Source organism: Manis javanica, chromosome 13 (genome assembly GCF_040802235.1).
Source record: "Manis javanica isolate MJ-LG chromosome 13, MJ_LKY, whole genome shotgun sequence".
Taxonomy (NCBI): domain Eukaryota; kingdom Metazoa; phylum Chordata; class Mammalia; order Pholidota; family Manidae; genus Manis; species Manis javanica.
The window spans coordinates 94,573,675-94,598,423 of NC_133168.1; the positions used below are offsets into that span (position 1 = coordinate 94,573,675).

At 49.4% G+C, this 24,749-nt stretch overlaps 1 long non-coding RNA gene and 1 pseudogene across 2 annotated transcripts in view; one reads left to right on the forward strand and one right to left on the reverse strand.

The window, feature by feature from the left end:
- Window positions 1-22,327, forward strand: part of LOC140845672 (tartrate-resistant acid phosphatase type 5-like) — a 49,107-nt pseudogene extending 26,780 nt beyond the window's left edge.
- The window catches only part of LOC140845676 (uncharacterized), a 31,522-nt gene continuing 12,649 nt past the window's right edge, over window positions 5,877-24,749 (reverse strand). Inside the window, exons 2-4 of one of the 2 annotated variants that reach the window (XR_012124520.1) lie at window positions 8,716-8,846; window positions 7,911-8,053; window positions 5,877-6,361 (exon numbers count right to left, since the gene is read on the reverse strand). This is a non-coding gene — a long non-coding RNA (uncharacterized lncRNA). Of the gene's footprint in view, window positions 6,403-7,910; window positions 8,054-8,715; window positions 8,847-24,749 lie in introns of both variants that reach the window. The other variant, XR_012124519.1, reaches the window with a different exon arrangement.

The window sequence follows — 24,749 nt, forward strand, 5'->3', positions numbered from 1 at the left end:
TTTAAACTTCAAAATCAATTTGCCAATATACAAAAAATAGTCATGCACAGATCAAATTGGAGACAACCGATATCTTAACAATATTGAGCCTTCCTGTCAACATAGAATATCTCCACTTATTTTGGATCTTTATTGACTGTTGTCAGCAGTTGTGTGGTTTTCCTCATATAGATCTTGTACATATTTTGTTAGATTTATACCTAAGTATTTTTTTAGTACTATTGTGAACGCATTATATTTTTAACTTCAAAATCCAATTGTTCACATCTTACTACGCTGATGGACAGTGACTGTAATGGGGTTTGTGGGGGGGACTTGGTGAAGGGGGGACCCTAATAAACATAATGTTCTTCATGTAATTGCAGATTAATGATAACAAAATTTTTTAAAAATATCCAACTGTTCTCTGCCAATTTGCCTCATACAGTGGTAGAGCTCCGGTGCCGGTGGGCAGTGGCTCGGGAGTGAGTGAATTCGGGTAAATTACCCCTGACTCAGGAAAAGGCCGAGGCAAGAACCTGACTTAAAGATGTTTAAGAATCATGCTGCGGACCGTAAGCTGAAGGTGGGGGCCCTGACTACAAACATCAGCGCTGTTTCTTCGGCGCTGAAGACGGAAGAGCTCTCCCGGCCACTCCTCTGCAACGTCGCTCTCCGTTTCACTCACCCTGTGGAGGCAGATGACTTTAAGGAAACACAGGGACAAACCACTCTTTGAAGAGTCTGGAGTATCTGATCTATCACTTGCTTCTAACAGCTTTTCAAATTTCTTATTTGTTGTAAATTTATAACTTTATTTTTGAATTACATCTCTGGGAAAACTGAGTTTACTAATATATTTAAAATAATAAAAAATAATAAAAATATGAGATGTAAAAAAATTCCAATAGTATAGGAAAGCAACTGATATTTGTACATTCCCCTTATAGCCTGTGATCTTCCTCTGACTTCTTATTAGTTTCAGAAGGTTTTAAAATCCATTTTTGGGGGGATTTTCTACATAGACAAACATGTTAGAAAAATTGTATTCAGCCATCTTTCAATCTCAACACTTATTTCCTTTTCTTGTCCTAGTGCATTTGCTAGGACTTTTAGAACAATGATGAAGAGAAATGGTGAGAGGGAACATCCTTGCCTTGTTCCTGATCTTTGTAGAAAAGCTTCCATTTTCTCAGAATTAAGTGTGATATTTGCCATATGTTCCTTCTAGAAATTCTGTAAGTTGAGGACTTGGCCTAGGCCAAGCCTTTATTTAGGGTTTCTGCAGGAAAGGCCGGGCAGAGCTGAGTAACATCTTAGGGGTGCCAGTTTGAATAATCACAGAAGGCTTTGGGGCATAGAGGCTGTCACTAGTTGTCTAGTACCTGACCCTGGGCTGGGTTAGGGCAGGGGAAATAATCAGTTTGGGGCGTGAGAGATAGATAAGAAGGGAGGTGGGGATACAGCGCTAGATTGGGCAGTCTTCACATAAAAGGCAGGCTCCAGGCAAGTTGTCCACCCACCCTTGGAATTAGGTACCCCTGGGAAGGGCAATCACTCTCTAGGTCTGAAAGACCCCAAGATGTCAAAACACCCGAAGACAGTGAAAATATAAAGTGATTAATACAAACTAGTGTTCTGCTCGGAGTTTCGGGTCCCGGGTGTGAATAGACAAGTCCACAGCCAGCAGTGCAAAGGCAGAGAGGAATTTTATTGCTAGCTCGAGCTAGGGTCCCAGTCGCATCCGGCGCAGTGGAGCCTTGACCAGGACCCCAACCCTTGTTTTTAGCATCCTTATATAGGGTTGGCTTACATAAGGTGGTTAGCAGCCCTCCTGCAGGTGGTTCTTGCTCGTTTCTGGGTGACCTACTTTACCCAGGGGTGGCAGTACTTGATTGGCTGGGGTGAAGGGGCTTTCCTGACCTGGGTTCTATCTTAGCTTCTGCGGTTTTCCTGTTTGCCCACTTTGCTCGGGTGGAATTTTCCAGCCTAGGGCCGTGCATGCTTTGACAGCTCAGAGATTCTCTCGGCCTTGTCTCTACATCTCAGAGATTCTCTCGGCCTCATCTCTACATTGGAATAAGATAAAGTATCTGCTATTGCCAGGGCTATTCAGCATGGTGTGGGAGGGGCAACCCAGGGCAAATAGGCAAAAAATAACATAAAGCATTCTAGATTTTAAGGATTCACACATACATATGCCTACTCAGACACATAAATCACAGACTCTGTCATGGCACATGCTGGTGATTACATCTGTAGACATGAAAACCCACAAATGCTCATAGATGATGCAGACACCTAGAGCCCAGACCCTCCGCACTCCACCCCTGCTCTTTCTTTCCTTCTGAATACAACTGCCAGATACATTGTATATTTTACTTTTATCTTGTCTCCTACAGTGTCAGCTTCAAGGAGCAGCGGTATTCTGATTTGTTCACAGCAGCACCTACTAGAAGGCAGAGGAGGGAACTGATGCTTATTGAATAACTGGGCATGTGCTGTGTATATACACACGTTTCACATAAATGTGAACACACTTACGTGACCTTCACAGAATGAATTGTTCTCACCCCCATGCCATGTGGTAGAAGGGTATGCTCGGGTCCCAAAAGCAATCCCCAAGGGAGGGTCCATCTGCCCCTCCTGATGGGAAAGGCATCTCACACTTCCTGACCTCACACTGCCCAAAAAGACCATGTGTATAAGAAATGCAAAACGGGAGTTGAAGAGGTGACAGTCAGGACCTGAAAGAGCTGTAAGAATGATGTTCCAGTCCCCACACGCTATAATCACTTCCAGAAATGCACCCTTGTCAACCTGACCCATTGTTCACTTTGGTTTTCCAAACGCAGTCAGTAAGTGCAGTAAAGGCTTGTATAACTCTTTGCACAGCCACCGTGTCCTCCACTGTGGTCTCCTGGGTAGACATCATTTCCACTGGGGCCTCATCTGCCCACAGAAGTTTCTCCTGTGAGCCCTGCAGGGCCCACGTGTCATGACTGCCGCCTGCAGTCAGGTAAAATCACTCAAACCCTGTATTTATTGTGGAAAGGAGGGCAGAAAACTGCAAGGCACTTTTTCTTATTCAACCAGAAAATTCACAAATATCTGTTCCTTTCAGAAAACGAGGACATCAATTTATTATTTAGACGGCAAGACACTGGTTAGAAAACTATCTTATTTTAACACTTATACGTGTTATAAATCTAAGCCCCAATATTCCATTTGAAATCACCCAAAAGAACAGACCTCAGAATATTAAACACTTTCAGAAGAATAAAAAATGAATGTTTAACACAGGTAGTAATGCTGGAATCCATTATTTCATTGTTTCCAAAATGCACTTCTTTGTTGACTCTTTGGAAATATTTTGCACCCTTTCAAGATCTGTTGGTTAAATACATTTTATATTTATTGAAAATCTGAGACTCAACGAAGTGAATAAATCTTTTCAGTTGAGAAACCCAGGGAGCGACAGCGCTGACAGGTCACATCACCCAAGAGATTCTCCAAACAGGAACCTTCACCCAACAGGACCTCCCTTGGGACGTCTGTGCCCAGGGTAGATCCTGGGGAGAGGTACGAAGAGTTCATGCAACGTAGTTCCAGAAGGTTATTCTCTGCTTCCTTCTCATGTAAAATATACACACAAACACACACACACACGCACACGCACACAGAACCTTTTAAAAACCACCATCCATTGACTGTGGGAAACTAATAAACCATTAAAATACTGCGTCTGTTCGAAATGCACCCCGGAACACAAACAGCTGGTAACGAAACTGTGCAACGGAGACGCGAAGCTGGCATTTCAGGAGGCGAGAGGGATCTGGATTTTGGATTTACTGCCAGTCCTAGGAAGAGGTAGGATGGGGGACAGACCCTGCTCCCCAAACATTCAGGAAACTCAGGAGAACACGCTTCCCCCACTGGAGAAAGGATGGACGGGGACCCCACAGAGCACAGCTCCTCCCACGCACGAGCCCCGGAGGCCGAGTCACTACGGTCCCTGAAGCCCCTCCCCGTGGTCACCGCACAACCTGAGAGACGCCCAGAGAGGTTCCGGGGCCGCGCGCTGTAACCGGACAGGACGCCCGGGCCCGGTTGCCGGCCCAGCCCCCACGCCGCGGGCCGGAGGGGCCCGAGGTCCGAGCGGCGCCCCCGGAGGACTCAGGTCTGAACCCCAGAGATGCCCGCGGGACGGCCGTATCCTACTGGCCTCCCCACCCGGTCCCGGGACACCGGGCCCGCACCCCCACCGCTGGCCGGCTGCTGGGTCCCCCGGCGTCGTCCCAGCGGCTCCCGGCAGGTGCAGCTCACGGGGCGGCTGACGCAGCAACCGAGGCACCTGCCCCGTTCAGCGCGGGTTAGACGCGACCGCGCGCGGGGGCTTGGCATAAGTCTGCGAGGCCATTCATGGAACTGTGACCCTCGTTTACAAACACACTTAAAAGTCACCTCATCGTATGTAATAGAGTCTGGCTCCATTTTGATCTTTGACCATTGACTGCAAGTTTTTCTCCCGTCCCTTCCCCATCCCCAAATACATTAAATAATCCCAAGGTCTCCCAGCTCTTGGCTCTGGTGGGAAGGTGGGACCCCCCAGACCTAGCCTGGCTGCAGGGACTCTTCTCAGACCAACCACAAGCTTTGAGATGTGTTCTTTAAATTACCAGGTGTGGGTTTCACACTGGTGGAAGGAAATTTACTTTAGACCAGTTTTTGAGTGTGCCCCTAGAGATGTTTGAAATGTTAACAGTCTATAACACCCCTAAGGAAACTGAATTTCTATTTTCACTGATATAAGGAAATGATGTGTTATTATGTACATCTGGGGTGCACCTGGAACCTTAATATGCTTGAAGTCAAATTGCAAAACTCACATTGTAAAGCTCTTAATGCATTTATTTGAACATCTTTGAGATGTATTACACATACTATACAATAAACCCTTGAAAGTGTACAGTGTAATGGTTTCCACTATATTCACAGATACCTGCCAGTCATCACCATGGTAAGTTCTACAACATTTTTTATCACCTCCAAAAGAAACCCCTTGTAGAGGTCTGAGCCGCGGCCGAGGTCGGACCCAAGCCCTTCTAAGATGGCGCTCACATCCGGTAATTGCACATCCCACGCATCCGCTCTGCAGAGTAGGAGAATCCCCCCCCCAGACCTTATAAGTAGTTCCGTGCTCGTGCACACTGCATGATTTCTGCCCTGTCGCCAATAGAGTTAAAGGTCACGCATGCTCTCCCCTTTGATTGGTCTAGGAAACATATATATAGCGGTAGTTAGTAGTAGGGAGAGGGAGAAGCCAGCGGAACCAGACGCTAGCGAGCTAGCTTGCAGAGACGAGAGGAATAAGCTAGAGAGAATCTAAAAGAGCTCTAATTCATACTTGCCTGCGTGCAAGCTGCACTCTTTCTGTAACACCGCCTGTGAGAAGAAATTAAAGCTGATTGAAACCGAGCCAGGTCTCCTGTGATCGGGTCGACTCGACCCACGGGAAGCGGGCGCGATAACCCCTCTCACCCTTTAGCTATCAGTATTTTCTCATCTTCTTCCTCCTAGTCCTAGACAACCACGAATCTATTTTGTCTCTAGACTTTAATATTCATGACTTTCATATGAATGGAATTATATAACATGCAGTCTTTGTGATTAACCACTGACTTCACTGACTTCATTACATTAGCATAATTTCAAGGGGTATCTGTGTTGTAGTACATATCTATTTCATTTGAATTTATGAATTGAACAATATGGCAGAACTAAATAATATTCCATTGTATGGATATAGTATATTTTCTTTATTCACCCATTAATGGACATTTTGTTTATTACTATCTTCTGACTATTGTGAGTAATGTGTGAGCATTCATATGGGAGAGCACTTAATCTGTGCCTTGTCACCAACTCACGGGTTTGTGTCCTTCGAGCCAAGTGGGAGACCACGTCACTTATTAAACTGCTATCTCTCTGCTTAAATTCTCTCTCTCTTATTTGTGAACGTGTATACTGATGGGAGTGGGCGTCGGCAAACCACGTTTCCGGTTTCCAATTGGCTCCCTTAGGCACTACCAACAGAGGGCGATAGAGGCCGAAAGGCTGGAGGCTGGAGAAGAAACTTCCATGTTTTCCTGTTTCTTGTCATGTCAGCTTCTTCACCCTGCAGAGGCAGTTCCCGCTGGCATCAGCTCCAGTGTGCAGTTTTCCTATCACTCGCAGAGCCAGCCTCACTGAGACTCCCTAGAGAAACCAGCACCAGTCAAAACGCACCCCTTTCTCAGGATTCTGGGTTCCAGGCCACAGAACCATTGTTCCAAGTTTCTGAGACTTAATATTTCATCTTCTTCCATTTGATCCTCCAGTTCTAGAGAGAAGAAAATGCCTCTTGTAGTTGCAACTGTTAATCTTAAAAATAAAAGTCCATTATTTTACCAACAAAAATGGATCTATTGAGCAATGGCACAGAATTGCAATTCGGGACATGCAAGATCCAGAAGCACAGGCAAATTCAGAGAACAACAGACTGTTTTTTTATGGAGGAAAGGGCCTAGTTGGGGCTGTTATAACAAAAACTCCGTTGGAGGGAACTGGGAGTTCCAAGAATTGTGGCTTCTCATAGGCTGGGCTGTGACAGTTTCCCCTAGACTGGGCTGTTGCCAGGAGAGGAAGAAACATTCCTTCTTCCTGCTGTCAGGCAGGAAAATAGATGAGAGCGGGGTGGAAAGAGAAAAAGGCCAGGAAAGTCCACTAAAAAGACCCTGAGTTAATCAGTTAAAGCTCAAAAAGCCAGGAGCAACTTGGCCTGGAATGTTTGAATATTCCCCAGATAAAGGAAGGTACCTCAGCAGAGCCCATGTCTTCATAGTGTTAATCATGCAGGCCCAGTTCATTCTTTAACTTACCTATATGCTGTTTTTCCCTCCTTCCAGCCCTAATCGACTAGTCTGTGACGTAGGCAACTAATTCAGCGTCCAGGCCCAGCCGTCAACAATACAGTAAACGGCAGGAAGGATTCCATCTTAAAGATTGTATTTTAATGCCCAGGAAGTTAGGAAGTAAGATTCTTAACTTACTCTTTAGCAAACAGACAATACCTCAGCCCACCTTGGGGGCTGGGCAGGCGGCCTTGTCTGATCTGCTCCCAGACCAGGAACGTTAGTGTCCCAGGGAGAAATCAGGGCAGGACGTTCCTTGTGTGAAGTTAATTCTAAATATTCAGAGACCGCTTAACAAGTCTGCACCCCCAGCCCTTAGTCACATTCCTGAAGAATCCTTAAGAGGGGGAACCCCCAACCTTTTCAGGCGCTCCTCTCTCTGAGGACACCCACACTTTCTAAGTGTGTAACCTTTTAACTTTAAATTCTCTTTTTTCAGCCTTTCAGAGCGCCCCACCTTGCTGAGCCTGTACTTTTTCTCTCCTTAATTCACTTTAAATAAAACTTTCACTGTGCTTCACTACTACTGTGTCTCTGCCCTTCAATTCTTTGTTGCGACGGGGACAAGGACCGAGGAAAATCCACAACGGTCCCCCAACACTGCTGGGGAGTAAAGTAGCAGGGAAAGGGGTGCAACTGGCAGTGTCTCCATAGACTCACAGAAATCTTCCTGTGGCGTCTGCATTTAACAAGAAGTGACGGGGCAAGGGCTCCCCCTGCTGGCCTCCACACGCCACGTCATTATTGATTCTCATACTGCCTCCTTTAAACCTTTGAGTTTTCTTTTCTGTTTCTCAGTTTTTCAACAACTGGTCGATCATTTTTATATTCTCTTTATTAATGTAACTGATGTGGTTTCTTTCTTCTGACTGGATGATGTAAAGACCATCCTAACTCTTCCTTATCAGCCCCAGGTGTTAAGGGAGTAGGAGACAGACCCTGCCTTCACCAAGCCAATTACACGATGGAGTCTCTGACCCCTTGTCTCGGCAGGTCTGTCTCTCAGAAACGGCTTCCCTCTCTATTGTGGCCTCCGCCTCTCTTGGATCTTGCGCTATGCCTCTCCTCCCTTTGGGTTGCAACAGTAGCCCATGTTCCAATTTGGGGAGCATGGCCTTGAACTAGAGGGAGAAGAACAGACCTTATTCACTAATTATTGTGTAAGACTGTTTGAACCTGCTTGGCAGACACCTGAAGGACTGTTGCAAGGGGTTCACATCTCTGTAACCTAACCCAGATCTCAAGTGAGAAAAGCAACAGCCACCATACATAAAAGCTGCAGGGCAGTCTAGGACCCACAAATGCCCGAGGCAAGAGATTATGGGGGTAGGACAAACAATAGCCTGTTTTAGTTCTGGTGGAGACTGGGGGTGAGATTCTTTGAGATACTAGGACATTCAAAAGCAGCTCTGTAGAAGGCCATGTCGGGGAAGATGATGGAGTAGCGAGCACCAAGAATCTGTTTCTCCACCTAGAAGACAATTACACTGCCACAAACTGTTTGAAGTTAACTATTTTGAAATTAAAGAATCTATCTGAACTCGTGGCCTCCAGTTCCAGGTTGTTAGCTTTGAACTTGTGGCTGGTACATTTGGGTTAATTGCAGCCAATTCAGCTTTAAGTATAGGAGTGACTACCCATCCCCCACCAAAAACCCGATGGCAGGCAGCTTTGGACAGCAGCCCACAGTCCAGATGCAGCTTCCTGGAACAGGGTGGAGGGGTGTTGGACAAAAATACCCCACCTTCCAATTATCTGGTTCTATGTTCCGATTACTGCTTACCTGCTTTTGATCACTGAGGTGCAGACACCGAGGCTGGCTGCCATTGTTTTCATTCAACCCTACCAGTTGAAATGGCTTCCACGAGACTTTAAGAAATAACATCTGTGGGTTTTTCTTCTTCTTTTCTCCTTCTGGGAGCCAGACATTTAAGGATTATGACAGTCATATGCAACCAGGTATATGGGGGAATTTAGGAAGCCACTGCACATGCCAGGGAAAGACAGGCTCAGAAAAACCCTGTGGAACTTGTAAGCTTCTACCTCAGGCTGACTTAGAGCACAGAGACACCCTGCAACAAGAAAACCAACACCACCCAGAAAACCCTGGAGAAAGGAGGTGAATCAGATTTCCATGATGAGATTTAAATTCTAGTTTTCAACAAAATACCAAATGGCAGACAGAAAAATGGGAAAGTATGGCCCCTTCAAAGGACCAAAATTAACAGAAACTATCCCTGAGGAAACTGAGATGATGGACTTACTAGACAAAAACTATAAAACAACTACCTTACATATGATCTAAGAGCTAAAGGACAAACATGGACAAAGATAGGAAAATGATGTATGAGCAAAATGAGAATATCAATAAAGATAGAAATTATAAAAAGGACCTGAAGGGAAATCATGGAGCTGACTAATACAATAACTGAAATGAGAAATTCACTCGCTGGGTTCATAGCAGATTCAAGCAGGAGGAATCAGCACACTTGGAAAACGGGCACCTGGAATGGCTGACTAGGAGGAACAGAAAGTAAAAAGAATGCCGAGAGTTAACAGGGCCTGAGGGAAGTGGGGGCACCATCAAGTAGACCAGTGTGGACATATGAGTCTCAGGAGGAGGGAGAAAGGTCAAAATGAATTTCTTAATAAGTAATGGCCAAAAGTGTCCTAAATTTGATTAAGAAAATGAACCTATAGATCCAAGAACCTCAGTTAATACCAAGTAGGATAAACTCAAAGATACCCCCAGCAAAACACATACAGTTGACTCTTAAACTGCTGGTCGCTTCCCATCAGCGATGTGCCCTGGAGGGGACCGAGACTTGGGGTTGAGTCTGAGGCTTTGGAGTTCAAAAGAACCGAGTTTACATGTAGGCTGGTGACCTTGGACAAGTCACCTTGAGTTCTCTGAATTTTGGGATGCCCTTTTGTAAAATGGGGATAAGACAGTTGTGAAGCCACCTTTAAACTGTATGACACATGGCCTGCATCATATAGGCCCTCAGTAAATGGGTACTATTTTTGTTTTTATTGCTTGTGTAGTTGCTCACAGTAATGAGATGATGGGGTAGGCAGGGCCAGGTCTTCATGATGTCAGGTGCCAGGGTGAAGGGTTTGGACTTGCTCTCCAGAGCACTGGAGCGCCATGGAGGTGTGTGCGTCTTATGGGAGAGACACAGAAAGGTCCCACTGGGATTGCAGTAGACAACTAAGAACTGAAGGCTGGGACAGGTGACAGCCAGGCGATGGGCGTCTGGCCCTGGGTGGTGGTCATGGGGACAGCAGGACTGAGTGGAAGAGAGGATTAGGGACAAGTACTAGGTGCAGGCCCAAATGATGACCCCAGGACCCTGGTTGGGAGGAGCGGTTAATGGAGGCGGGGAACATATCAGGAGTTCAATTTTGACCTTGCTTTGTACATGTCCTTCCCTCTGCTTAGGATGTCTTTTCTTATTGTGCTTTTCTGAAAAACAACCAGGGGTCCCTGAAGACTCTATCCGAAGACTCTATCCAAAGACCCCTCCTCAGAGCCTCTCTGGAGCAAACATGGTTTGTATTTTCCTGAGGATCCTGTCATCCTGCAGCATCTGAATCCCCGCGCTTCTCCCTCAGAGCTTTTCTGCAGCAATCCGTCTGGACCCAACGCAGGACCCTGCAGACCCTGCAGACCCTGCACAAAGCCGCTGCAAGAAGCCTTTGTTCACCAAAGAGGAAACGCACCAAACAGGACGCTGCTGCAGTTCAGGCCGTGACCATGCGGAGGCAGCAGCGGACAGGTCAAGAGGCTGAGAAAGGCCATAAGGCTTTCTGGTCCCTCCTGAGCGTCCCAGGAGCCTCCCAGCCTCAGAACGCCCCGTCCTTTTTCTTTTTTTTCCTAATGCGTTGAGAGGAAACCCCCACAACCCAGTTTTTTCAAGCTACTGGAGATTATGCAAAACCCAAAAAGTCCCTCTTCTGCTCAGAATTCTCTATGGTTGCCACCTCATGGAGTATAAAGCCCTCTTCCTTGCAGCCCGCAAAGCCCCCCATGGTCTGCCTGCACGCCCCCTCCTCACCTTCCCTTCATCTCCTCCTCTGCTACAGCCACACTAGCCCTTAGGTCACTCAAGTCAAGAAAAGATTACGCCCGTGTTTGGGTTTAGGGCGGCTTTGGTGGCTAGAAAAATCCATCAGTGTGGTTACTTTGTAAATGTATAGTCAATTCAAATTACACCTTTAGGGAGCAGAGTTTCCCTTAAGCCTTTGGTTCCAGTTACAGCTGTTAACTTACTTATACACCTGGCTGAGTGGACTGGCACTCGCAAAGAGGCCATTGGATACTTATTTGGGTCCATTTAGAAACGTAATGGGTTGAAATCACTTAAACATAGTGGACGGCATTTATAAAAGTGATATAGGGTTTGATAATGTAATCTGGTTAAATGCCTCCACCAAGCGCTCTTCCGAAGTCCTCAGTAGTTACGACAGATCTTGAAAGGCCCCCACCAGTAAGATGGCGAACTTCCGGCTTCTCTTCAGGGTTCTCAGTTCCCGCCGGCGCCACCTGAAGCCCAGTCACCTCTCGCCCCCCTCCCAATCCCAGCACCTAGCCAATAGCCACCAGCCCCGTAGAAGTAACACCACAATCACCCCATGCCCCTTCCTATATAACCCAGCACCTTTCCCTAATAAAGTGGAATTCTCCGGTAAATTGCTGCTGTGTGTCGCTCCTTTCGTTTCAGATCTAAAAATTAAACATATAAGTAAGAGAAAATATGTTCTTTTAAACACATGATCCTGCATCTAAACTCAGCCATGTTATCATCTACTTTTCAGCTTGAAGTTATCAGGCCGAGATCAAGTAATACGCTCTGGAAAGAAACACAAAACTCTGGTAAATCTTTTTCTCTCCAAAGGGGGAAGCAGTCATGGTGATGCTGGGGTTCTTGTTTGCGGAGTCGAAGAATGAACTTAGCGAACCCCCAAGGTAGGAGAGCCAGGGAGAGGCTTTTATTTAGAGATAAAGCGAGAGGGTAGAGCTCCTGGCTCAGTCCAGGAGGGGACAGGACAGCCTGGGGTGGTGCGTTGTCTACGGGATTTATAGGTGGTTGAGAGACAAAGGGCTAGGGATGCACACCTGCTAAGTGGTCCCAAAATGTTTATCTTTGAAGAGACATTAAGTTTCTTATTAGTCTTCCGGGTTATTTATAAGAAATTTACTGCTCTGATTTCCTCCCAGGATAGCAGCTTCCTGGTCTGGGAACGTATCACTCAGTACTGCCTGCTTTGCTCCCAAGGTGGGCTGCGTTATTGTCTGTCTGTTAAAGAGACTGTTCTAACTTACTGGGTTTTAAAATGCAATCTTATCCCCATACACAAAAGTAAACTCGAAATGGATCAAAGACCTGAATGTAAGTCATGAAACCATACAACACTTAGAAGACAACATAGGCAAACATCTCCTGAATATAAGCATGAGCAGCTTCTTCCTGAACGCATCTCCTCGGGCAAGGGAAACAAAAGCAAAAATGAACTCTTGGGACTACATCAAACTAAAAAGTTTCTGTACAGCAAAGGACACCATCAACAGAACAAAAAGGCATCCTACAGTATGGGAGAATACATTTGTAAATGACATAACTGACAAGGGGTTAACATCCAAAATATATAAAGAACTTCCATGCCTCAACACCCAAAAAGCAAATAACCCGATTAACAAATGGGCAGAGGATATGAAGAGACAGTTCTCCAAAGAAGAAATTCAGGTGGCCAATAGTCACATGAAAAGATGCTCCACATCGCTAATCATCAGGGAAATGCAAATTAAAACCACAAGGAGACATCACCTCACACCAGTAAGGATGGCCAGCATCGAAAAGACTAAGAACAGCAAATGCTGGTGAGGATGCGGAGAAAGGGCAACCCTCCTACACCGCTGGTGGGAATGTAAGCTAATTCAACCATTGTGGAAAGCAGTATGGAGGTTCCTCAAGAAACTAAAAATAGAAATCCCATTTAACCTGGGAATCCCACTCCTTGGAATTTACCCAAAGAATACAACTTCTCAGATTCAAAAAGACATATGCACCCCTACATTTATCACAGCACTATTTACAATAGCCAAGATATGGAAGCAACCTAAGTGTCCATCGGTAGACGAATGGATAAATAAGAGGTGGTACATATACACAATGGAATACTATTCAGCCATAAGAAACAAATCCTACCATTTGCAACAACATGGATGGAGCTGGAGGACATGATGCTCAGTGAAATAAACCAGGTGGAGAAAGACAAGTGCCAAATGGTTTCCCTCATTTGTGGAGTATAACAACAAAGCAAAACTGAAGGAACAAAATAGCAGCAGACTCAGAGACTCCAAGGGACTTGTGGTTACCAGAGGGGAGGGGTGAGGGAGGGTGGGTGGAGAGGGAGGGAGAAGGGGATTGAGGGGCATTATGTTTAGTACACGTGGTGTGTGGGGTCACGGGGAGAACAGTGTAGCACAGAGAAGGCAAATAGTGGATCTGGCATCTTACTACACTGATGGACAGCGCCTGCATTGGGGTCTGGGTGGGGACTTGATAATATGGGTAAATGTAGTAACCACATTGTTTTTTCATGTGAAACCTTCATAAGACTGTATATCAATAATACCTTAATAAAAATATTTTTTACTGCAATCTTATCTTCAAGATGGAATCCTTCCTGTTTTTACTAGCTGTTTTGGGCTTGCTTGCTACACTGCCCAGGGTTCAGCGGGACCCCAGCAGGCCAAGGCAAATCCTCCAAGGGATTCTCTTGCTTTGTTTTTCCCCGGAGGCCCTCACCCTACTCTGTCTAAGCCCGCGGTCCCTGTCCCAAGGGGATCAGAATGGGAAGGAGGCCTCTCCCTGTAATCTATTTGGGATTTTTTGAATTGAAATTACAAAGCAGAGATGGCTGCAACTTTATCCCTTCATTCATAAAAAAGAACATGTATATCTGTTTTCTTTCAATCATAATAAAGAACATGTATATCTGAGGCAGTTGCAGCTAAATGATAACATTTGCTTCTTCCTGTGGTGGTACACAGGTGACAGGTGTTTCAGGGATTATTTCCCGTGCTTTTTTTTTTAGTTTTTAGCAAAATACATATAACATGAAAGTTACCATGTTAACCATTTTTAAGGGTCCAGTTCAGTGGCATTAAGCACATTCATATTGTTGTGCAGCCGTCTCCACCATCCATCTCCAGAATGATTGTCTTCTTGCAAAACTGAACCTGTGTCCCCACTAAACATGAAGTCCCCATTCCCACCTCCCCCAACCCCCGGCCCTCACCATTCTCTCTCTCTATGAATTTGGTGACTCTAGGGACCTCCCAGAAATGGAAGCATGTGGACCTTTGGGTCTGGCTTATTTCACTCGGCCTAATGTCCCTGAGGTCCATCCATGCTGTAGCATGGGTCAATATCTTGTGCTTTTCCAGTTAAGTGTAAGTTTAAAATACAGAAGCATGTGCACATGATCAAAATAAATAAGACCCTCTGCGGGGCATGTAACCAATGGCAAGCGCCTGTGGAGCCTTAGCTTCCCTGTCCGGTCTCAGGGCTCTGAATGCTTTGTTTGCGATGCGCCCCCAGGCGAATGGAGCCCTCATCTGGGGGGGGACTGGGGGGATCAGGATTTCGGCCCCTCTCCCTCCCCCCACCTGCCCCCACAGCGGCATGGATCTCACACTTAACTTCCTCTGTTGCTTGTCTGAAAAATTTTCAGCAACACATTTATCCACGATTTCTCCCTCCACCAACGATGATTCTCATGACTCTCCCTACTGGGTAATATTAACAGTGAGTGTTCTGACGGTTCTCCCTCGGTGCCAGGCACTTCCCGGTGCTTCTACAATGATTACCTAGTTTCACACCCACACCCACCACCGCGGCCCTCAGGTAGGTGCCCGTGCTATTACCATTTTAGAGATGAGAAGCTGAGGCCCAGAGCGGGTAGGACAGTCGCTCCCAGTCCCGGAGCTTTGCCGGCCTGAGTCGCACCCCCCACCCCCACCCCCACCCCCACCTCCGTCACTTTGACTTTTTGTTTTGAATTTTCTAGGGGGCCGGAGAAGGGGGGGAGGTGGTGAGTCATTTATTTCTTCAGTGGCCATAGTGGGGGGTTATCAGAAATCAGCCAGTGTACACTTAAGAGCTGTGTGCATCATTGCAGGTAAATTTTACATCATAGACAAGAACTGTAAACACATGTAGACGGCAGTTACTGGCCTGGGCACCAAAGTTACTGGGAAGGACAGGGGCAGGTGTCTGTGACATTAAAATGGGTAAAAAGAAAGAAGGGGGAAAGGATAGAGATTAAAGCAAATATAGTCCAGTATTAACTGCAGTATCTAGAAGTGAGTATGCGGGTGTTCACTGTACAATTCTTTCAGTTTTGCCGTGTGTTTGAAATATTCTGGAATAAAATGTGGGGACCTCTGTCCTGAGCTCCCTGCAGGAAAACCTGTCTTCTCTGGACAGGCAGGAGGCCCCTCAGACTCACTGTATCCGCACTAGGGTCTGTGTACATCCCCAAGAATGGTTCCTCTCCCCACGTCTCTTCATTGGGGGGTGAGAGGATTCTCATTCACCAGGCCTGGAAGCTGGGAGTTGCCAGAGATTCTCCTGCTCATCATTGAGTCCAAGATTGATTTAAGGTGACCAGCTGTCCTCCTGGTTCACCTGAGGCTGACAGTCTTCCTGGGAAATCGGACTTTTATGTTAAAATCAGGAAAGTCCTGGGCAAATTGCGATGAGTTGCTTCCCCCAGCCTAGCATTTCTGCTTCTGAAGCATGTCCGGCTTCTCCAGATCGCCACTACCTTAGTCTATCGCGATACCTGCCTTAGAGTGATGGTGATGATGATGAACGGGGGGGGTGGCTTATAGTGAGTGCTTGCCATGTGCAAAGTACTGTCCCGAATGTTCCATCTGTGGCAGGTCTTTTGATTGACACGACCCTTGTATTGAACAACTGTAACACCACCCCAACATCATCCATGTTCAAGATGAAGAAATAAGGCACAGAGAGGTAGAGTCCCTAGCCCACAGTCACACAGCTAAATAAAAGCGGAAGAGCTGGAATCAGAACCCAGGCAGAGGGCTGTAGAGCCCCCCCAGCTCGATCACCTTTGAACAGCCATCCTGGAGTGCTGACTGGACCCCACCACGTCCCTGGGGGGCCCCCTCCCCATAGGCCCGCCCTCAATCAACTATCATCTAGGCTTTCATCAGAAAGATAACTACCTAAGTATTGTATCCTGATTACAAAAATATTACTTGCTTATGATTTTTACAGATGAATTCCATAAAGAAATCAATAAAGTAGAGAACATTAAGAAGAAAACGCAGGCCCAAAATGGGGTCACCTCTCCTAGCCGGGTCAGCAAAACTGGCACATAATGCCTAACCAGACTGCGGGTTCAGCTTCTCTCAGGAGCGGGAGACCCCGCTCCTCCTGAGGGAGGGTGACCTTCCTTGAAACGGTCCTTGGTCTCCTTTTCCTGATCAATTTTGCCCCACCCTCCAGTCTACACAAACCGACTCCGAGTCCAAGCACTGCTCGGCTGCTAGAAGGGATGCTGCCCCAATCATGAATCGCTTCATGAAACCAATCAGATCTTCAAATGTATTTGATTAATCTTGTTTTTTAACAAGAGTAATAGCTGCCCTTAGCAACCCTCCCCCAGATATCATTCTTATCTTGGTTCCTGTTGGCACCAGGATTTCTTCTTGTCATGCAGGAACTGAGCACTTCTGGTTTTGTATCAAGATACTGTGTGATTGGTTGGCAGATAAAGAGAAAGATAAGCAGAGATATATAGTCAGGGAGAGAGACACATAAACCTATAGATATAGAGATGGCTGTAGGTAGATATGAAAGGATAGATATACAGATAGATATAAATAGATATAGATGATACAGATCTCTGTCTTTGACTTGCTTTTTTCCTGTCACCCTCCAGCTGGAATCCACCCTCCGTAGCTGCAGGCCATTGTTGCCATGGGCCCATGAGCCGCTGATCCCTACCTCCCGTCACCTGCCTCCCACCTGGGCTCTCCTCACACCTACCAGTCTGGTGCATACCTGCCTTCACCCACCTGTCCTTGTCAGAAGTGACGTTGACCCTCTGTCCCAACGCACCCCCACTGAGTGGCCACTGGTTGTCCACTCATACCAGATTTCCTGGGAACTCCTGTCGGGGACAGTACACAGCAGTAGAGACTGGGGAGTGGGGGACAGCTGACTTCAGTCAGGCAGTCAGGAGAGTCTAAAGAGGTGGCACGTAATCCACGTACTCAATGACAAGAAGATGGGGGAAAGTGCCCCGGATGTGAGAGAGAGGCAGGACCTACTCAGGGGTCAGGGACCGTAGGCTTAGACAGAGCAGGGTGAGGGCCTCCGGAAAATGACCCCTGCCGGAACTCCATGTGAAACAATTAAGCAAAGCCAAAGTCGCACTGATTCTCTAAAGTAAAAATATCAAACTAGGAACATAAGCATTCTTCAGGGAGGTTAGTTAATAGGCCAGGAGTAGGTTGACCTAGAAGTGCAAATACTCCCCAAATAAAGAAAACTATCCCACCATAGCCTGTATTTTCACTGTATCAATTAGATAATCAAACGGACAGTGGCTCAGCCCACATTGAAGGCAAGGCAGACAGTCTTGATTAATATGTTTCCAGACAGAAGCTAATATCCTGGAAGGGAATCAAAGCAGTAAATTTTTTGTGTTAAGCTAACTTTGATGAATAACCCACTGATAAGAAACTTAGTATCTCTTCAAAATAAACATTTTGGGACCATCTGGCAGGTGTGCATCCCTAGCCCTTTGTCTCTCAACCGCCTATACATCCCCTAGACAACGCAGCACCCCTGGCTCTCTTGCCAGGAGCTCTGTCTTCTCACTTTATCTCTAAATAAAAGCCTCTCCCTGGCTCTCCTACCTTCAGTGTTTGCTAAATTCATTCTTCAACTTCACAAACAAGAACCCCGGCATCAACACGCCTGTAATTACAAAGAAATTATGTTTCTTAGTTGTTACTGTTCATAAAACTCCAGGCTTTATTTGGATGTCCTTAATTTTTTCACAAATAACCATTTTCTGGCCCAAGGTCCCACACTTCATTTGGTGCCTGCCATCTCCCCCCGTCTCAGCTGCATCGTGACTGGGACATTTCTGCAGAGTACTGGTTAGGTATTGTGCAGAATATTCCCTCAGTTTGCTGTTTTTCTCATTATTAGCCTGTGGTTAATTGTTGGGAAGAAAGTCACCGTGGTGAGGTGCCCCTTCTCACGACATCACATCAGAGCCACCTGGTATCAGATTTATCACTGTGACGTTAGCCTGGGGCGCTGGGTGAAGGTGGCATCTGCCTGTGTCTCCCCGTCAGGTTCCTAAGTTTTGCTTTTCCACATTTTATTCTTTGGGTGAGAGCCATTAACGCCTTTGACTCCAGTTCACACTCAAAAGGAAGCAGGAAGGGCTGAGTTCCAGCTACTGGGGATCTTGGGGGGAGGGGACTGGTTTCAACTTAGACTATTTGGCATTCTTTCTAAGGAAGATCAGCCTCTGCTCCCAGGCTCATGTTAGAGACCCACAGAGTGGCCCCGTCCAGAGGGGCCTCCAGGGCTGAGGGGGCCCAGGTGTGAAGGCAGGCAGCCAGTGGGGTCTCAGGGGGAGGAAATCCGGTCCCCAGGCCCCTGCCCCACTAAGCTGCAGCCCAATCGGCAGGTCGGGGCGGCACTCTGGGGTGCGCTCCCATTTTACAGAAGTGCTGCCCGCACTGGAGGTGTGGTGACGCGGGTGGCCGAGCAGGATTCCGGGGCGCGGCCGGCCGGGGGGCTGGGAGGCTGGGCCGGTGCCTCCTTAAAGCCGGGCGACCGCGACGGTGAGCGACCGGCGCTTTGGCAGCTCCAGGGGACAGGGCCCACCGGCAGGTGAGATGCCCCTGGGGAGGGCTCTCTGCCTGCCCTGGTGACCCACTTCCCTGTCTGTTTGGGCCGTGAGGGTGGGAGGCACACAGGGCGGGCCATCCGTCCTCGCTGATCCTGTGATCTCAGAGTTGAAGTAGGGGCTGGCGCCCCCATCCACCCTGGCAAGGGACTGCAGGGATCTGCGGTGGGTGGGCAGTGAAGCTGAGGGGCAGGTCAGACAGGCCACAAGGGCAGGGCCCCCACTCCCGAAGCTACTGCCTGCCTGTCCTCAGGGGCTGTGGTCACTCGGAGGGCCTGCCTACAGCTGCCGAGGAAGTGAGGGTCCAAACTCAGTGGTCACGTTGGTGGGTCACCAGCTGCCTCCTGTCTGGGTTCCTCCTGCAGGGATGGGGGTTAGTGAGGAGGGGAAGGTGTGGGCTGGACTTACTGGAAAAGGGGGACCCTGCCACATGGGGGAGGGGGACACACATCCAGAGCTTGTCAAACACACAATCCACAGCAGACACAACTCACGTGAGAGACACAACAGACACAGTGCAACTCACACACAAAACAGACACACACAGACCATCATCATCCACCACAGTTGCGCTTGAGAACTCAGGCACACGTCACAGACACACCGCCCGGGCCTTGCAGGCGCAGTGCACACATCCACATCTGCAGGCACAAAGGACTCCCTGGCACGCAGCAGACCTGTGACCCAGGCAGGCACACTTTGCTACACACAGGCAACAGACATCTCCACACAGGCAGCCAAACAGGACCTGGGAGAGCACGACACAAGATGATGTGGCTGGAGCACACCGGTTCAGAAGTATGCATGACACACACACACAGAGCGGGGCACCTCAGGCCCATGGCACAAACAAGCTCAAGTGGACAGTCGCAGAGGCTGGGAGGGCAGGCCTGGGTGTACTGGCTGCCAGGCCCCCACCCTGGTTCCCGTGTCCAGTGCTGGGGAACTCCACGGCTCACATGACCCAAGGGGAGGGCTTCTGGAACAGCCCAGGGAGAAACTGCATCATCCTCACTAATGACCCATTTCCGCCCCAGGAAATAAAGTCTCAGGGACTGTTGGTTTGACCCAGGAGCTCACCTGCTTCCCTGAGCCTCCGGCTGACCGGCTTGTGCTTCCCCCAGGGTGAGTGCAGGGCCTGGGAGGAGGGAGGGCAGGACGGCCCTGCAGGACCACTCTTCCTGGGCCCTGGCTGGAGCCCGTCAGCTCACTGTCCCTCCCAGCCAGGTCTTGTCCTGAAGTCCTGGGAACTAGGGCACCACCGAGGGGCTCATGCCGGGTCAGCCCTGCAGGGAGCTGTCCCCCCCAACTCAGGGCAGGGCAAGTTGAGCTTCCAGGGGCCTGATGCCCATGCCTCAGCCCTGGGCCCCCAGATGCCTCTCTCTCCCCTCCCAGATGGACGTGTGGATCGTGCTGCTCAGCCTGCAAATCTCGCTGGCGCTTCCCTTGGCTGATGGCGGCGCAACCCCCGTTCTGCGCTTTGTGGCTGTGGGGGACTGGGGAGGGGTCCCCAATGCCCCATTCTACACAGCCCGGGAAATGGCCAATGCCAAGGAGATTGCCAGGACCGTGCAGATCCTAGGCGCAGACTTCATTTAGTCTCTGGGGGACAATTTCTATTTCCCTGGTGTGCAGGATGCTAATGACAAGAGGTTCCAGGTGTGTGACCCTGGAGTGGATGGGAGTTGGGGCAGAACATGTGGAGAAGCCACTTGAACCTCTGACTCGCGAGGCGGAGGGACGCTGACGTGTGTGCACACCTAGAGCGCTCCTTGTCCCTGGTCCCTGACTTGGTGGGAGTATCAGGGAGTTGTGGGGAGCTGCCTGACCCCAGGTCCGCGGGGCACCCTTTATGTCTGCTGCAGGAGACCTTTGAGAATGTATTCTCTGCCCCGGCCCTCCGCAATGTGCCCTGGTACGTGCTGGCTGGCAACCATGACCATCTGGGGAACGCCTCAGCACAGATCGCCTACTCCAGCATCTCCAAGCGATGGTGAGTCACGCTAAGGTGGACAAGGAGGCCCACTGCCTGGAGCTGGACCCAGGGCTTCTCTGCTCAAGACATGCATCCACCACCTCTGTGCCCTCCACAGGAACTTCCCTAGACCTTTCTACTACCTGCGCTTCCAGATCCCCCAGTCCAACGTGTCCGTGGCCATCTTCATGCTGGACACAGTGACACTGTGTGGCAACTTGGATGACTTCCTCAGCCAGCAGCCCGAGAAGCCGCAAGACCTGGAGCTGGCCCGCATGCAGCTGTCCTGGCTCAAGAAGCAGCTGGCGGCAGCCAAGGAGGACTACGTGCTGGTGGTTGGGCACTATGCAGTGTGGTCCATTGCTGAGCACGGGTCCACCCGCTAAATGGTCAAGCAACTGGTGCCGCTGCTGTCCAAGAATGGGGTCACCGCCTACCTGTGTGGCCATGACCACAACCTGCAGGTGAGGGGCTCTGCAGGTGGGATGGGGCCAGGCAAGGGGGCGGCGCCTGTGAGGCCAATGTACATAGCACATTGGGATCCTCCTGCTGTTTGGGGATCCCTCAAACGTCACTCTCCCTCAGGCTCCAAGCTCTCTAGCCAGCAAAACCACTCCAAATTCCCTAGAAGCCATCACACTGGCTGCCAATTGCTAATTGCTTAATCAGTTCTCTAGCTGTAAGCAGAAGCTATACGCTACTACAGGTGGGGAAACTGAGGCCCAGGGGGGTTTTTGTGCCTCGCCCAAAGGGACTCTGTGGTCAGGGACAGACCTGACCCTGGACTCAAACAGGGGGGCACAGAGCCTGGGGTCAACCTCCTTGAGGAGCTGGGGGCTCCACTGACCGGCACCCTCTGTGCACAGTACCGGCAGGACAAGAACGGCGTGGGCTATGTGCTGAGCGGGGCTGGGAACTTCATGGAGCCCTCGAGGAAGCACTTACGCAAGGTCCCCAATGGCTACCTGCGCTTCCACTACGGGGCCGAGGACTCGCTGGGTGGCTTCGCTTATGTGGAGATCAGCCCCAAAGAGATGAGTGTCACTTACATCGAGGCCTCCGGCAAGTCCCTCTTCAAGACCAGGCTGCCAAGGCGAGCCAGGCCTAAGCACACAAGAGGACTCCAGTCTGAGGCCTGAGGCAGAGGGGCCTCCCTGCCAGCGGGCGGGAGGGGCCCTCCTGGGACCCCCACCCATGGGCAGGTGTTCTCACCCATAGCAGAGCAGGAAGGAGAACCGCAGATGAGGAAATGTGCCATGTGGCCCTAGTGACAGGGATGCCCATGCATGTAAAAGCAGCGTGCACATGGGCACCGGCCGCAGTACCACGCCCCACGGCCAGGCTCCCCAGCCTGCGTGGGGCAGTGAGGCGGTAGGGAGGGAAAGCTTTCTCCTGAATCAAGCATTCGGCTGTCACTTACAAATATTCAATAAAATAATGGTTGCAAAAATTGAATGTGTGCCGTGAACACCCCTTCCTCACCACACTGGTGAGTTACCTCCCCCAGGTATCAGAGTTGGGGCTCCCCACTCGCTGCTCTCAACCTCATCCATAACCAAGTGGCCTCACACGTGGATGCGATCTCAACAAAGACCAAACAGAAAGGAGGGTACAACACGGGGCAAGCCTCGCTCCCCCCTGCCCACCTCCCTAGAGGCAGCCACCATCGTCTTTCCTGCCACAGCTAATGCCACTATAATCAAAATATCGCCCCCTTTTCACACAGAGAGACACGATACACAGCTCTGCACGTGTTCTTGCTGCTCAACCACAACGCGACTGTTCAAAACTGAACACTCATGTTTGTCCCTTTCAATGTGGAGTTGGTGATAGTCATTTGGCTCAAAAACCTAGTTTACAGAAAGAGGAAACAGCTCCCTCCCTCCCTGTCCCTCCACCCACTTTTCCTAAAAGGAAGTCCCTTTTTTATACATGCTTCGTGGTTCCTTCAGGGGGTCTCTATGCAAATGAGAGCAATTGTGAATGATTTTTTCTTCTCCTTTCCCACTGATTTGTTCCTTGCTTCCCCCCTCAATCCTAACCGACTTTACGGGGTGTAACTGATGCATCTGAAGCACGCGGTTCAGTACATTTTGGCAAAGGCACAACCAATAAACCCACCACCACAATCAAGATATAAGCATTTCCCACACCCCCAAAGGCTATCTATGCACTTTGCTGTTTCTGGCTGTTAGGCCGGGAGATCTGCGCATCGGCTCCCAGGGAACTTCTGGCTGTCTCTGCAGCTGCAGGGGCCCCAGTGTGTGCCTGACCCACTGTCTGTCTAACCAACTATCTAATGAGGGCTGCCTGGATTGCTTCCAGTCATTTTGCTAACCTCAAACCGTGCAGCAATACATGACCCTAAACATTCACTTCCTACTTATCTGTACAGGTACAGTCACGTCTGTAGGGTAAACAGCATATATTCCCAAAAGCAGGACCGCCGTTCTCTTTGACAGCCACGGAGCTGCCCCCTTATGTCACTGGCTCTTTGCTGGGGCCTGTTGAAATCCTTCCCAATCTGTCCCTCTTATCAACACAATCGCAGTGGACGCCTCTGCACCCATGTGTGGAGGAATAATTCCAGCAGCAGAATTATTTCCGGGCCTATTTCTTATGCTGGAAGCTGAAAGGTGCGGAGAAGCCCAGGGCCCCTCTGAGGGGGAGCTGAGTAACCCGGCCCAGGGACAGCCCGAGCCATCCGGTGCAAGGCAAGTAGTGACAAGTGTTCCCGGGGCCCCCGCTCATCTGCCACTTCAGCTGCTACGGAGCAGGGACCCCACTGCTCGGCTCCAGCTGCCACTCAGGAATGCAATGAAGCGGCAACCTGGACACCACGTGACTGAGCTCCCTTATGGACAGGAAGCTGGTAGAAATGGCGTCTGCCATTTGCCACTCTGCAGGACTGATACCGTTTGTTACAAGGCGCATGGGCTACTGTTAAAATCAAGCAGAGCCAGCTTACCGAAAAGGCCCGCCCAGAGGTCCGTCCAGCTGGCATCTACCTGGCTGGCACTGCTAACAGCCACGCTCTACGCCAAAAACCACCATTGCTTCTAATCCTGACCCGATGAGGCAGGGGCCAGAATCAGGCGCGCTTCTCAGGGGACATCACAGACAGTTGGCAGACCAAGTGTTGTGCCCAAGGTCATGCTCAGGAAGTGTAGACCCTCAACCTTCACCGTGACAGACAAGGCAGCTGGCAGCTACCCTGCCTCTTCCCACTGACTCAGAGGCTCCAGGCAGACAGGGAACCGAATCAGAGGCCAGCCCAATATCCCTGTTCGCAGGGTCCAGAGCGTGGAACCAGCCCAATACCCCTGTTCACAGGGGCCAGAGCGTGGAAAGGAGAAGTGACACATCTAAGGTGACATGGGGAGTGGGTGGCAGGGAGGGGGACTGTCCCCAGCCCTCTCTTCCACACCACCCAAGTGCTACTAAGGCCCAAGCCCTGAGCCAGGCACCCGGGGTCCAAAAACGCATGGAAAGGAATAAGGCAAGGTGGACACATGCCCTCAGAGGGCTTCCGTCCAACTAGCTGGGGACAGTGCCGACTAGCACCCAGCCATTGTTAGAGAGATGCCTTCAAGCTTCCAGGAAGAGATGGCAGGGTTCCTCAAGGCTAATAGCAGCCTCCTCTCACCCTCCCTCCGCAACTGTGTCAGCTTCAACCGCAGGGATATTACCGTCTCCCACTCCACTCCTCATGCGGGCGGCACGGGGACAGGCGCCAGCATTCTTCTGCAGCCAGCAGGGTGTCACTGAGAGTCAGCCCACACCCACCTCAACAGCTTCCAAGGCCAAGAATCATGAAGAAGGTGAGATACCTGCCTTATGACTCAGCAAAAGGCACTGTCCTGCAGACAGTA